At 42.7% G+C, this 12,126-nt stretch overlaps 1 pseudogene across 1 annotated transcript; it reads left to right on the forward strand.

The window, feature by feature from the left end:
* Positions 1-19: 19 nt before the first annotated feature.
* LOC308306093 (large ribosomal subunit protein eL32-like) lies at positions 20-7,795 on the forward strand (annotated as a pseudogene). Its single transcript has 5 exons — positions 20-29; positions 6,289-6,374; positions 6,681-6,768; positions 7,184-7,279; positions 7,627-7,795. The product of its transcript is annotated as a large ribosomal subunit protein eL32-like (transcript).
* Positions 7,796-12,126: the final 4,331 nt, after the last annotated feature.

The following is a 12,126-nucleotide window of genomic DNA, read 5'->3' on the forward strand; positions in this document are numbered from 1 at the left end:
TCGAAAACTAGTTGCAATCATGGCTTACTGTCAGCCGTTTGTCTTTATATAATAATTAATTTGTATAGGCCTATCCACAAATAATGTTGCATTATGTCATGGTCTGGAGTGATGATGACATATTGCTGATGTCAGGTGGAAAACCTCATATTTCCTTTTTTATTAGGCTATCATTATACATTTTATAGGCCTATATCATAATAAAAGGTAGTGAAAATAGCAAACCTACAAGCTCACTAGCTACACTGGTGAATGATGAAGAAGGGCAGTGGTTCTCAAACAGTGGTCCGTGGACCACCAATGGTCCTTTAGGGGGTTCCAGGTGGTCCCCAGCTAAATGATGGAGAGTTGGTAACCAAATGGACCCTTATAGATCTTTAACTCTTGAGAGTTTAAAATTAAATTCATCTGGTTTCATTTTATGCTCTCAAGAGTCATCTGCATTATTTAGTTAATTTATAAGAGGTTTGAATCTGAGAAGCTACATCTCATTAGTGGTCCGTGGCTCAAATGCAGAACAAATCAACCCTTGAGGGATCGAACACTGCCGGTGTGTAAATGGAACACCGTCACCGACGAAAGTCCCTTTCTTTCCTTCCGACCTCAGACTCGTTCCACGACCACGAGACGCTCATTGCCTCGAGATAGTCCTTTTTTCCAAGATGCCGAAGTTTGACATAGTCGGCGGGGTGACCGCATACCAACAGTTGCGGAACCCAAGAAGAAGATTAAGAGTAAAGGCCTGTCCATACTTTGACGCCCAAAGAGTAAGTAATCTTTAACTCTTTAACTCAGATCTTAACTGTATCCTGACCTGGTGTTTGCACAGTCTGCACACACGCACGCACGCACGCACACACACACACACACACACACACACACACACACACACACACACACACACGTGTTTAACTAGCATTAGCTAGCATGGCTCGTTGGCAACAGGTCGCTTGACCATTAGAAAACATGTTGTCTCTGAAGTGAATCATAATTTGTTCTGTATTGATTTTGTCAGTAAACCACAAAACAGTTGTAGGTCTACCTCTATATGTCCACATCACGTTGAGGGCTTATAAGAGGTCCACTAGGTTAATTGACTTATATGTCACGTTACTGGCACCTGCCATTAGCTAACCTATGCAAATACAAAGTTGTTAGAGATGCTGTAAGCTGAAGTTGGAAGTTACAGCTGAACACCTCTGTATTCTGCAATGATTGTCATGATAGAGTAAAAGTTTGGGTAATCCTGCCTCTCCAGCTCTTAAATGAACTGACCTGTGATGACAATTTCATACCATTAAGGAGGGAGAGCCCAGTTATCAATTTTAGTGTTGCAGTTTCAGCTAACTAGGCTCCTACTCGTTTCCCATTTACCGGTTGGTTTGTATCCTGTATTTGAGTTCTACTTCTCTCTTGATTTGGTGAAATTGGAATGAACAACCTGAACATGTGTTTTCTGTTTAATTAAAGAGCTGGTAGAGAGGGAGATGAGCAGCCCCTGTTTATGAACAAACTCACTATAACAATGATAACTATTGGAATGGAGATCTTGAACACATGAAAAGAGACCAGCTGGTATTGGTAACATGCTTTTATTTATTTTGGCCATTTGGTAACAGTTCGTTTTTTTATTTTTTTCTAAGATATGTTAAGATACTGTATGGTAGGCTACACAGTAACAATAATAGGCCTACTGTAGCACTCTCAATGCCACTCAGCATCATCCTCTGTGAAACTTTGCATAAAAAACACAAAACGTCATAAACAAAATGCATTGTAAATAATGGCCCAGACGTTAAAACAAACCTGGTTGTTTATTTTAGCAAGGCCTTTGATCGATATATTATTATTAAACAACAACACCTTCTTATTCCCATATGAGATACAATAATCCATCACACAGAAATAAGACAGGAGAGTGATCAGAGTGAGAATGGTATGTTTACTATGGAGAGAGAGTATTCAAGACAGGTACAGTACAGAATAATCAATGGTTCGTGCTCTCTCTGACAAATTATGTTTTGACATGAGTATAAGTATGGTCATTTCATCAGTCAATGGATGACGTTTCAACACAAGACAAAGAGTCCATATACAGGGTTCCTGGGAGGAGAGATGTCCTTGCTCGTGTCTGGATGACACTGAGCCTTATAAACCAAAACAATTCTCATTGTTTTCGGTACAGGCTCCAGGCAGTTGATAAGGTCTGATTTCAACCAGACGGAGACCTTGTGTTGTACTGTACATGACATTTTATGACACAGTCACTGTGCCTTCAACTTCAGGTGGTCATCAATATGTATTGATAAAAAGATGATATGAACCATAACAAAATACCTATCAATTCCACCGGCTGGTTAATATTGATCTTTTTATCAAATAGATCAACAAAAGAAAACAAAATAGGCACACAGTGGGATGAAAAATGGTTAGGGTTAGGGTTAGGGTTAAAACATTTCTTCAATAGTAAAAGGACTGTAATTATCGTTAGGGTTAGAGTTGACATGACATTAATGACAAAAATGTTATGTTTACACATAAATGAAATAACCCCTTGTAATCAGATTGATACGTCAAGATTAGTTGATCAGTCTTCCCCTGCAACCTGTCAGGACAGAATAAAAATAAAAAGGGGTCCATAAGTCCATAAGTCCTCGATATGATGAGGGCTAGAGACAGAGCAAAGTCCAGGGATCGAGTTGAGGTTTTGTTGGAGATGGGTTGTAGATGGGCGGAGACGGGTCGGAGATGGGTTGTAGAAGGGCGGAGACGGGTCGGAGATGGGCGGAGACGGGTCGAAGAGTGGAAGAGGGTTCTTTAGGTGGGTTTCAGACAGCTCCTATGGACAGAAGCTTGCGGCAGTTCACTAATATCGATACAATGGATTCTTCAGTCATAATTATAGCGGCTTAATTCTTCGACAGTGCGATTTCAGAATACTCACAGGCCCGGGAGGCTGCAATAGCCCCCCGCTGTGATGATGGCGCGTTCGCACTGCCCTCTGGCCTCTGGTGGTTCCTTGGCACCGCCTGGCGTCCATCGGGCCTAGAGGATGACAGTGCTTGGCGGCAGATCACTTGTATTTCAACAATTTACAATCATAATTTCTCCACCTAAATGTTTTTCTTCACAGTGCATTTCCGTTACCCACCGACAACCAGAGCATAGCTCTGGTCCTGCGGTTGATTGGCTCGTGCACTGGTGACCCATCGTCTGTTGGTGGTGCCCCTTTTCACTCTCCGCCCTCTGTATTTTTTTCCTCCGCGAGTGGTGTTGTCATGGTTAGCCCTTACAGGTGTTGAGTGGCTGTAAGCCGTTCTGATAGTCTGTTTGTGTTGGGCAGAAGGATTAATGCACACAACACAAACATACTCAAAACATAAAAAGTTTTAAAATCAAAAGTTTCAAAATCAAAATTAAACGTTAAACAATGAAAATCAAAGCATACATACATAAGCATATTCCAAACAATCAAGCATACTCCCCCCTCTTGACACAAGGTGTGGCAAAAATGATGTTGTTGATGTTTGGGGCTAAATGGTTAAAATAATAAAAATAAAAATACATTTTCAGACCACAGATTTATAATCTGTTCACAGTTCTTCAATTATTCAAAACTTTCAAAACAAATTAAAAATGACTTAAAATCATAAAATAGTTAAATCAGTGTCAAATGTTTCTTAATAGGCCTACCAGTAAGTCACCCAAAGAGGACCTGGGAACAGGAAGTTCCACAATCAGAATGTTGATGAAATCAGTAGAAAGGAAGACAAAACATATCTAACACTTTCTCACACATACCCGCCATGGCCATGGCACACAGTCACACGCACGCTCACGCACGCAGAGGCAGAGAGGGAGTAACGTGTCCGAGCCTCTTCTGTAACATAGGCACTGTATGAACAGGGCCCCTTTGACATCAGAACACAGACAGAAGGTTTAAATACAAATAAAAGATAATAATGACAAAATAAATAAAATATAATTAAATGGACACCAGCCCCTAGGGAAGCATAAAACAAAATGAACGGCTCCACCGGACATGGTGCCCCTTTCTCAACAAGACAGGAGGACAGAGAAAAACGGACAAAATCAAATGTAAATAAAACATGAGGTCAAATCCGTCCAGTCCAACCAAAATAAATAAACCTGTCATAAACCTGGAAAAACAAAACAAAATGAAATGAACAGTTGACATGAATTTATATAGTTACTGTAAGACATGATGTAATATCATGTCAAGTGGTCACCTCATGGGCTGGGTTGACCTTAATCAGTGGACAGAACACAACTGAGTTGTTGACATGATGGTGAATCTTGTTGTTGACAGCTCTTGCCGTCACCCCATGAGGATAAAGATTGTTTACTGAAATATGGTTTACCAGTGAAATATCAGACACTTGTTGCAGTGTCAAGGCTGTCGGAATCACAATGTTAGAATACCAGGATGTGTTATTAAGGAACATAGAGTGGCAAACATCCCTTTTAGGAGAAACACATAGAAACAGATTCACACAATAAGACCCATTTTGAGAGAAACAGTATGTAACAAGTCACTTGAAGTTTATAACGATCCCCACAGTTTCTCCAAATAAAATAAAACATAGGCAGAGCTAGCGCAAGCAGCAAGCGTTAAGCAGCAAGCCTAAATGCGAGCCAGCGACTCACACATACCGTACAGTACTGCACGGCCGGACAAACACACATGCACCACTGCTCATGTTCATACTGGGTTTGATTTTTCCCTTTTCTTTCACAAGGTTATCACCAGGGGAGAAAAATAGGATTAAAACACACATACATACAGTACATGTATCCATGTAGACAATTTCTCATACATTTACACACATGGGTCAGTCAGTTTAGAGGTCATCATTCAGAAGGGGGCTTCTTAGTTCTCAACACCTCAGCTGGCCTGAGATGGAATTAAAAATAATAATAAGACTAAAACAAAGACATGTAAGCATAACATAACCATAACTTCTCTCAGTAATCTGGTTAAATAAGATAGCTGAAAACCAGCTTGACTAACTTCAGGATGAATGCAAATCTTAATAAAATGAAGTTTTGTGCTGCCAACGTAAGACCCACAGTTCCGGACCAACGGCTGTGAGGTCTTCAAAAAGCGACGAAAACAATAGACTAAAAACAACATTAAACAATAAAACTGCAGCTGTGTTAAGAGCTAGCTAGACTCTCAAGACAGCAGGTATTAATCTTTAAGTACTGGACACCTCTGTGATTTACAGTGCAAAAAGGCATGAATAGCCTATAATCAAAACTGAGAAATAGATTTAGAAAGTAAAGGTGTAGAAAACCACCTTGGAACTTTAAAGACTTAAAAAGAATAACACGACCGATTTAATGTCTGTTTTTAACAGGGCCGCAGATAAAAAGTAATTTGTAAGGCAAACCGGAACGACGAAACAACGGAATTTGGAACACATTATTTAGGACACAGGGGCCTCATGGACAAGGTTAAATCATGGATAAAAAATACGATTTATAACAACTTAAGCAAGTTTTTGTCTCATAACTATCGAGGGAAGGGTTATGAGTGTAATGAGAGACATACAGGTTTTCTTTAGTGGACAAAGGCCTGTAGTAGTGAGAGCAGAGAGACTGATAAGAGATAGATTCAGGCTACTCAAGGCAATCTGTTCTGTAGCAAGTTGGATTATTTTGAAAATATTCTAGACAAATATTAGACTGTTATTTCCACTAAATTATTAGACTTTGAGACTACATTATATGAGCTTGTAGAGCTGCTATTTTCTTTCACATGGCGAGAGAGAGGGAGATAGAGAAAGACAGGAAGTAACAATATTGATTTATTTTAGGTTAATTGAGAGACAGAGAGCATATTAGAGAAAGAGAAGAGTATAAATGTTGAAAGCAAAATGGTGTCTATTTGGGACCGGGGCCCAGGCGACTATTTGCCACCTGGCTACAATTTGGTATATACAGTACTTTAACAAAGAATATCACTTACCAATAGATGCCATATTATTCTAGTAATTGGTGCATGATCAAATAATGTAATAATGACACATCTGGGGCGCCCGCTGGCCTGGTGGTCAAGGCGCGTACCATATACTAGGCTATGAAGCCTGCTGGCGTCGCCGGTTCGATTCCCGATCCGGACGACCTTTGCCACATGTCATTCCCCATCTCTCTCCCCATTTCCTGTCAGTCTACTGTCCTATCGAATAAAGGCATAAAAAGCCCACAAACAAATCTTTAAAAAAAAAAATAATGACACATCTGCTTGCTTTCCTCTGTCTGCAGTCGTGCCACTTACTAAACCCAAGATCGTGAAGAAGCGCACCAAGAAATTCTTCCGCCATCAGTCTGACAGATATGACAAGATCAAGGTAAGTCTGAATGAACATGCACAATGACAACTGTTTTTCATTTTACTATAAGTGGAAAAACGAGCATCTTGAAATTGCCAACAACAGAAGCCATGTACACACAGTCTGTTAATGATGGTTTTGAACATTTACACATCTGGTAATGATGCTAATGTAACATGTACATATCTGCTACTACTGAGCTTTTATTTGAGCCCCCTCTATCCTGATTTTCTCCTTGCCCTATCTCCACCAAGAAAATAGTTAATTTACGGTGTGCTCACACTTATTTTCATCTCTAAGTCTATAATGTGATTGTGCCAACAGAAAAGCTGGCGTAAACCCAAAGGTATCGACAACAGGGTCCGCAGGCGATGCAAGGGCCAGGGGCCGATGCCCAACATCGGGTATGGAAGTGTAGCCCCCACAGTTAGTACCAGCCATGAACCAGCGACAACATCCCTGCTAATCGGGCTCAGCCCTATTAGCACGACTGGTTGTGCGTTGGACTGGCGAGTGGGAGTCCCGGGTTCAATCCCCGCTTCCGCGTATCACTACAATCTGGCGTTGTCGGCAGGATGAGGAGCGTGATATCCTCGCGTGAGGGACAGGTCCACGTTGTGTGCGGCGGTCCGCGGCGTGAAGTGTGAAGCGCGAGGGCGCGCTCCAAAGATCAGGGGGGTGATTGTAGCCCCCACAGTTAGTACCAGCCATGAACCAGCGACAACAGCCCTGCTAATCGGGCTCAGCCCTATTAGCACGACTGGTTGTGCGTTGGACTGGCGAGTGGGAGTCCCGGGTTCAATCCCCGCTTCCGCGTATCACTACAGAAGCAATAAGAAGACAAAGCATATGCTGCCAACTGGCTTCAAGAAGTTTGTGGTCCACAACCTCAAGGAGCTTGACCTTCTGATGATGAATAACAAGTAAGTCCTGCTTAACTTTTATTAGATTGCCAATGCAGCAGCCTGGACTTGCAGACCGGTGGGAATAGTAGTTGCCGGGTTGCATTGGTGTGCAATGGCCTTTATACTTAGGTCTTTCATCAGTGCTGCGTGTCAAAAATTGTTCTATTTTCCAGGCGTGAAAAATGTCTGTCTACTGAATTCACAGAATCAATGTTCATTTTGAGTTCCTGGCAGTGTCCTGCTGTGCTTTATCATTATTTTTGTAATAGAAAAACAGGCTCTGAAGTTGACTGTATTAGTCATGCAGATCCAGATGAATGTGAAGAATCAAATGTTGAGTAATGCCTCTCTTTCTGTCTCTGCAGGACCTACTGTGCAGAGATCGCCCACACCGTCTCCGCCAAAAACAGAAAGCTGATTGTGGAGAGGGCAGCCCAGCTTGCCATAAAGCTCACTAACCCCAACCCCAAACTGTCTAGCAAGGAGTTCTCGGGTCCGTTCCCTAGTCTGACCTATAAATACTATACAGAGTGATATGGCTTAATTATTTTCTACTGTACAGATAGTTCTTATATACTGTACAGAGTGTTCTTACAGATTGTTTATTGATCTTATCGTTGTTCTTCTAAACTTTACAGATTGTTCTTACATATTGTTAATTGGTCTTATTGTTAGTTTGTGATATGTTGTTTACTGGTTGACAGATGCAAACTAAGTATGTTATGCTAGATTTGATTTCTGTACATTTGACTTGAACGAGTTCGCAGATACAGTCACATGCTTCATCAGTAAATGCATTGAGGATGTCATCCCAACTAAGACTGTCCGTATCTTCCCCAACCAGAAACCCTGGATTAACGGTGACGTTCGTATGGCCCTACAAGCACGGAACGCTGCCTTTAGAGCAGGGAACATGGGGAACACTCGGGCTGTACTCCAGAGTACAATCAGGAGGGCAAAGAGGGAATACGGTACCAAACTGGAGGACCAGTTTGAGAATGGCAATTCCAGGAGCATGTGGCAAAGCCTGAGGACTATTACAGACTTCAGAGGAAGAACTGGAGCTGTGGAGAGTCCCTCTACTTCCCTCCCTGGTGAGCTTAACACCTTTTTCGCAAGGTTCGAGACCGACAGTGTCAGCCAACCAGCGCCTGCACTGCCCTCGGTGGCCAGCCCCCCCCCCCCCCCCCCCCCCTCTTACCATCTCGGAGGCGGAGGTACGCAGAGCCTTCCAGCGGCTAAACATCCGCAAAGCCACTGGACCGGATCGCATACCAGGCCGGTCCTCAGAACCTGTGCATCCCAGTTGGATGTATTTGTGGATATTTTCAATCTTACCCTCTCCCAGGCGGTGGTCCCCTCCTGCTTCAAGTCCTCCATTATTGTCCCCATCCCAAAACACCCCAAGGTGACATGTCTAAATGACTGGAGACCAGTGGCCCTGACTCCAGTCATCAGCAAGTGCTTTGAGAGGTTTGTGAGGGATTACATCTGCTCTGTTCTGCCTGCAACTCTGGACCCGTGGCAGTTCGTGTATCGGCAAAATCGATCTACGGACGACGCAGTTGCCTTGGCCCTACACACTGCCCTCACACACCTAGATCTGAGGAAGAACAGGTGTGTGCGCATGCTGTTTGTCGACTACAGTTCAGCATTCAACACCATTGTGCCTGCTAAGCTGGACATGAAGCTCAGGAATCTCGGCCTGCACCCGTCTATGTGCAGCTGGATATTGAACTTTCTGTCAGACCGCCGGCAAGTGGTCAGAATGGGCAACATTAAAACACCGACGAAAGTCCCTTTCTTTCCTTCCGACCTCAGACTCGTTCCACGACCACGAGACGCTCATTGCCTCGAGATAGTCCTTTTTTCCAAGATGCCGAAGTTTGACATAGTCGGCGGGGTGACCGCATACCAACAGTTGCGGAACCCAAGAAGAAGATAAAGAGTAAAGGCCTGTCCATACTTTGACGCCCAAAGAGTAAGTAATCTTTAACTCTTTAACTCAGATCTTAACTGTATCCTGACCTGGTGGGTGCACAGTCTGCACACACGCACGCACGCACGCACACACACACACACACACACACACACACACACACACACACACACACACACACACACACACGTGTTTAACTAGCATTAGCTAGCATGGCTCGTTGGCAACAGGTCGCTTGACCATTAGAAAACATGTTGTCTCTGAAGTGAATCATAATTTGTTCTGTATTGATTTTGTCAGTAAACCACAAAACAGTTGTAGGTCTACCTCTATATGTCCACATCACGTTGAGGGCTTATAAGAGGTCCACTAGGTTAATTGACTTATATGTCACGTTACTGGCACCTGCCATTAGCTAACCTATGCAAATACAAAGTTGTTAGAGATGCTGTAAGCTGAAGTTGGAAGTTACAGCTGAACACCTCTGTATTCTGCAATGATTGTCATGATAGAGTAAAAGTTTGGGTAATCCTGCCTCTCCAGCTCTTAAATGAACTGACCTGTGATGACAATTTCATACCATTAAGGAGGGAGAGCCCAGTTATCAATTTTAGTGTTGCAGTTTCAGCTAACTAGGCTCCTACTCGTTTCCCATTTACCGGTAGGTTTATATCCTGTATTTGAGTTCTACTTCTCTCTTGATTTGGTGAAATTGGAATGAACAACCTGAACATGTGTTTTCTGTTTAATTAAAGAGCTGGTAGAGAGGGAGATGAGCAGCCCCTGTTTATGAACAAACTCACTATAACAATGATAACTATTGGAATGGAGATCTTGAACACATGAAAAGAGACCAGCTGGTATTGGTAACATGCTTTTATTTATTTTGGCCATTTGGTAACAGTTCGTTTTTTTAATTTTTTCTAAGATATGTTAAGATACTGTATGGTAGGCTACACAGTAACAATAATAGGCCTACTGTAGCACTCTCAATGCCACTCAGCATCATCCTCTGTGAAACTTTGCATAAAAACCACAAAACGTCATAAAGAAAATGCATTGTAAATAATGGCCCAGGCGTTTAAACAAACCTGGTTGTTTATTTTAGCAAGGCCTTTAAAGTTGTACCATGTAACTTTTTTTATAAAACAAATCTTAAAATTGTCCTAACTCTTAAATCGCTAAAGTTTTAGAACACCCACTTCGTTATTTTCAGCTTCTGAAGCCTTCTCTTTGTATGTTTTCTATGATCCTGACCGGGGTCCGGTTTTCGCGCAAAAATTACGTCATCATACACTACCGGCCAATCACAGCGAGGGTTATACATTGCCGGCCAATCACAGCGCATCTTGAAGTGGGGTCGCTAGCTATCACAATAGGGCGGCCATATTTGTAGGCGCCCGTGTGTCTCTATCTATACTCGGGTGAAACACTCCGTTTCTCCGGAATGCCTGAACGCACAGGAACCAGGGACCCCTCTAAAGATAGATCTCGGCGAGGTGGAGGCAGACGCGGGGGTGACGCGGGGGTGTGAGGCCCGGTCCGCGGCGAAAAACGGCCGAAAGACGCGGACGCTACTGACCACTAGTTGAGCAACTTACACAGTATAGCTTTAATAAGCAAAATGGTGTCTATTTGGGACCGGGGCCGGGCGACTATTTGCCACCTGGCTACAATTTGGTAATACTTTAACAAAGAATATCACTTACCAATAGATGCCATATTATTCTAGTAATTGGTGCATGATCAAATAATGTAATAATGACACATCTGCTTGCTTTCCTCTGTCTGCAGTCGTGCCACTTACTAAACCCAAGATCGTGAAGAAGCGCACCAAGAAATTCTTTCGCCATCAGTCTGACAGATATGACAAGATCAAGGTAAGTCTGAATGAACATGCACGATGACAACTGTTTTTCATTTTACTATAAGTGGAAAAACGACAAGGCAGAGGTAATGCCTCAGCATCTTGAAATTGCCAACAACAGAAGCCATGTACACACCTGTTAATGATGGTTTTGAACATTTACACATCTGGTAATGATGCTAATGTAACATGTACATATCTGCTGAGCTTTTATTTGAGCCCCCTCTATCCTGATTTTCTCCTTGCCCTATCTCCACCAAGAAAATAGTTAATTTACGGTGTGCTCACACTTATTTTCATCTCTAAGTCTATAATGTGATTGTGCCAACAGAAAAGCTGGCGTAAACCCAAAGGTATCAACAACAGGGTCCGCAGGCGATGCAAGGGCCAGGGGCCGATGCCCAACATCGGGTATGGAAGCAATAAGAAGACAAAGCATATGCTGCCAACTGGCTTCAAGAAGTTTGTGGTCCACAACCTCAAGGAGCTTGACCTTCTGATGATGAATAACAAGTAAGTCCTGCTTAACTTTTATTAGATTGCCAATGCAGCAGCCTGGACTTGCAGACCGGTGGGAATAGTAGTTGCCGGGTTGCATTGGTGTGCACTGGCCTTTATACTTAGGTCTTTCATCAGTGCTGCGTGTCAAAAATTGTTCTATTTTCCAGGCGTGAAAAATGTCTGTCTACTGATTTGGTTTGGTAACCTCTGAATTCACAGAATCAATGTTCATTTTGAGTTCCTGGCAGTGTCCTGCTGTGCTTTATCATTATTTTTGTAATAGAAAAACAGGCTCTGAAGTTGACTGTATTAGTCATGCAGATCCAGATGAATGTGAAGAATCAAATGTTGAGTAATGCCTCTCTTTCTGTCTCTGCAGGACCTACTGTGCAGAGATCGCCCGCACCGTCTCCGCCAAAAACAGAAAGCTGATTGTGGAGAGGGCAGCCCAGCTTGCCATAAAGCTCACTAACCCCAACAGCAAAATGGTTAGAGAGGATATTGCTTAATTATTTTCTACTGTACAGATAGTTCTTATATACTGTACAGAGTGTTCTT

Source organism: Nannobrachium achirus (genome assembly GCF_963921795.1).
Source record: "Nannobrachium achirus genome assembly, chromosome: 20".
NCBI lineage: Eukaryota > Metazoa > Chordata > Actinopteri > Myctophiformes > Myctophidae > Nannobrachium > Nannobrachium achirus.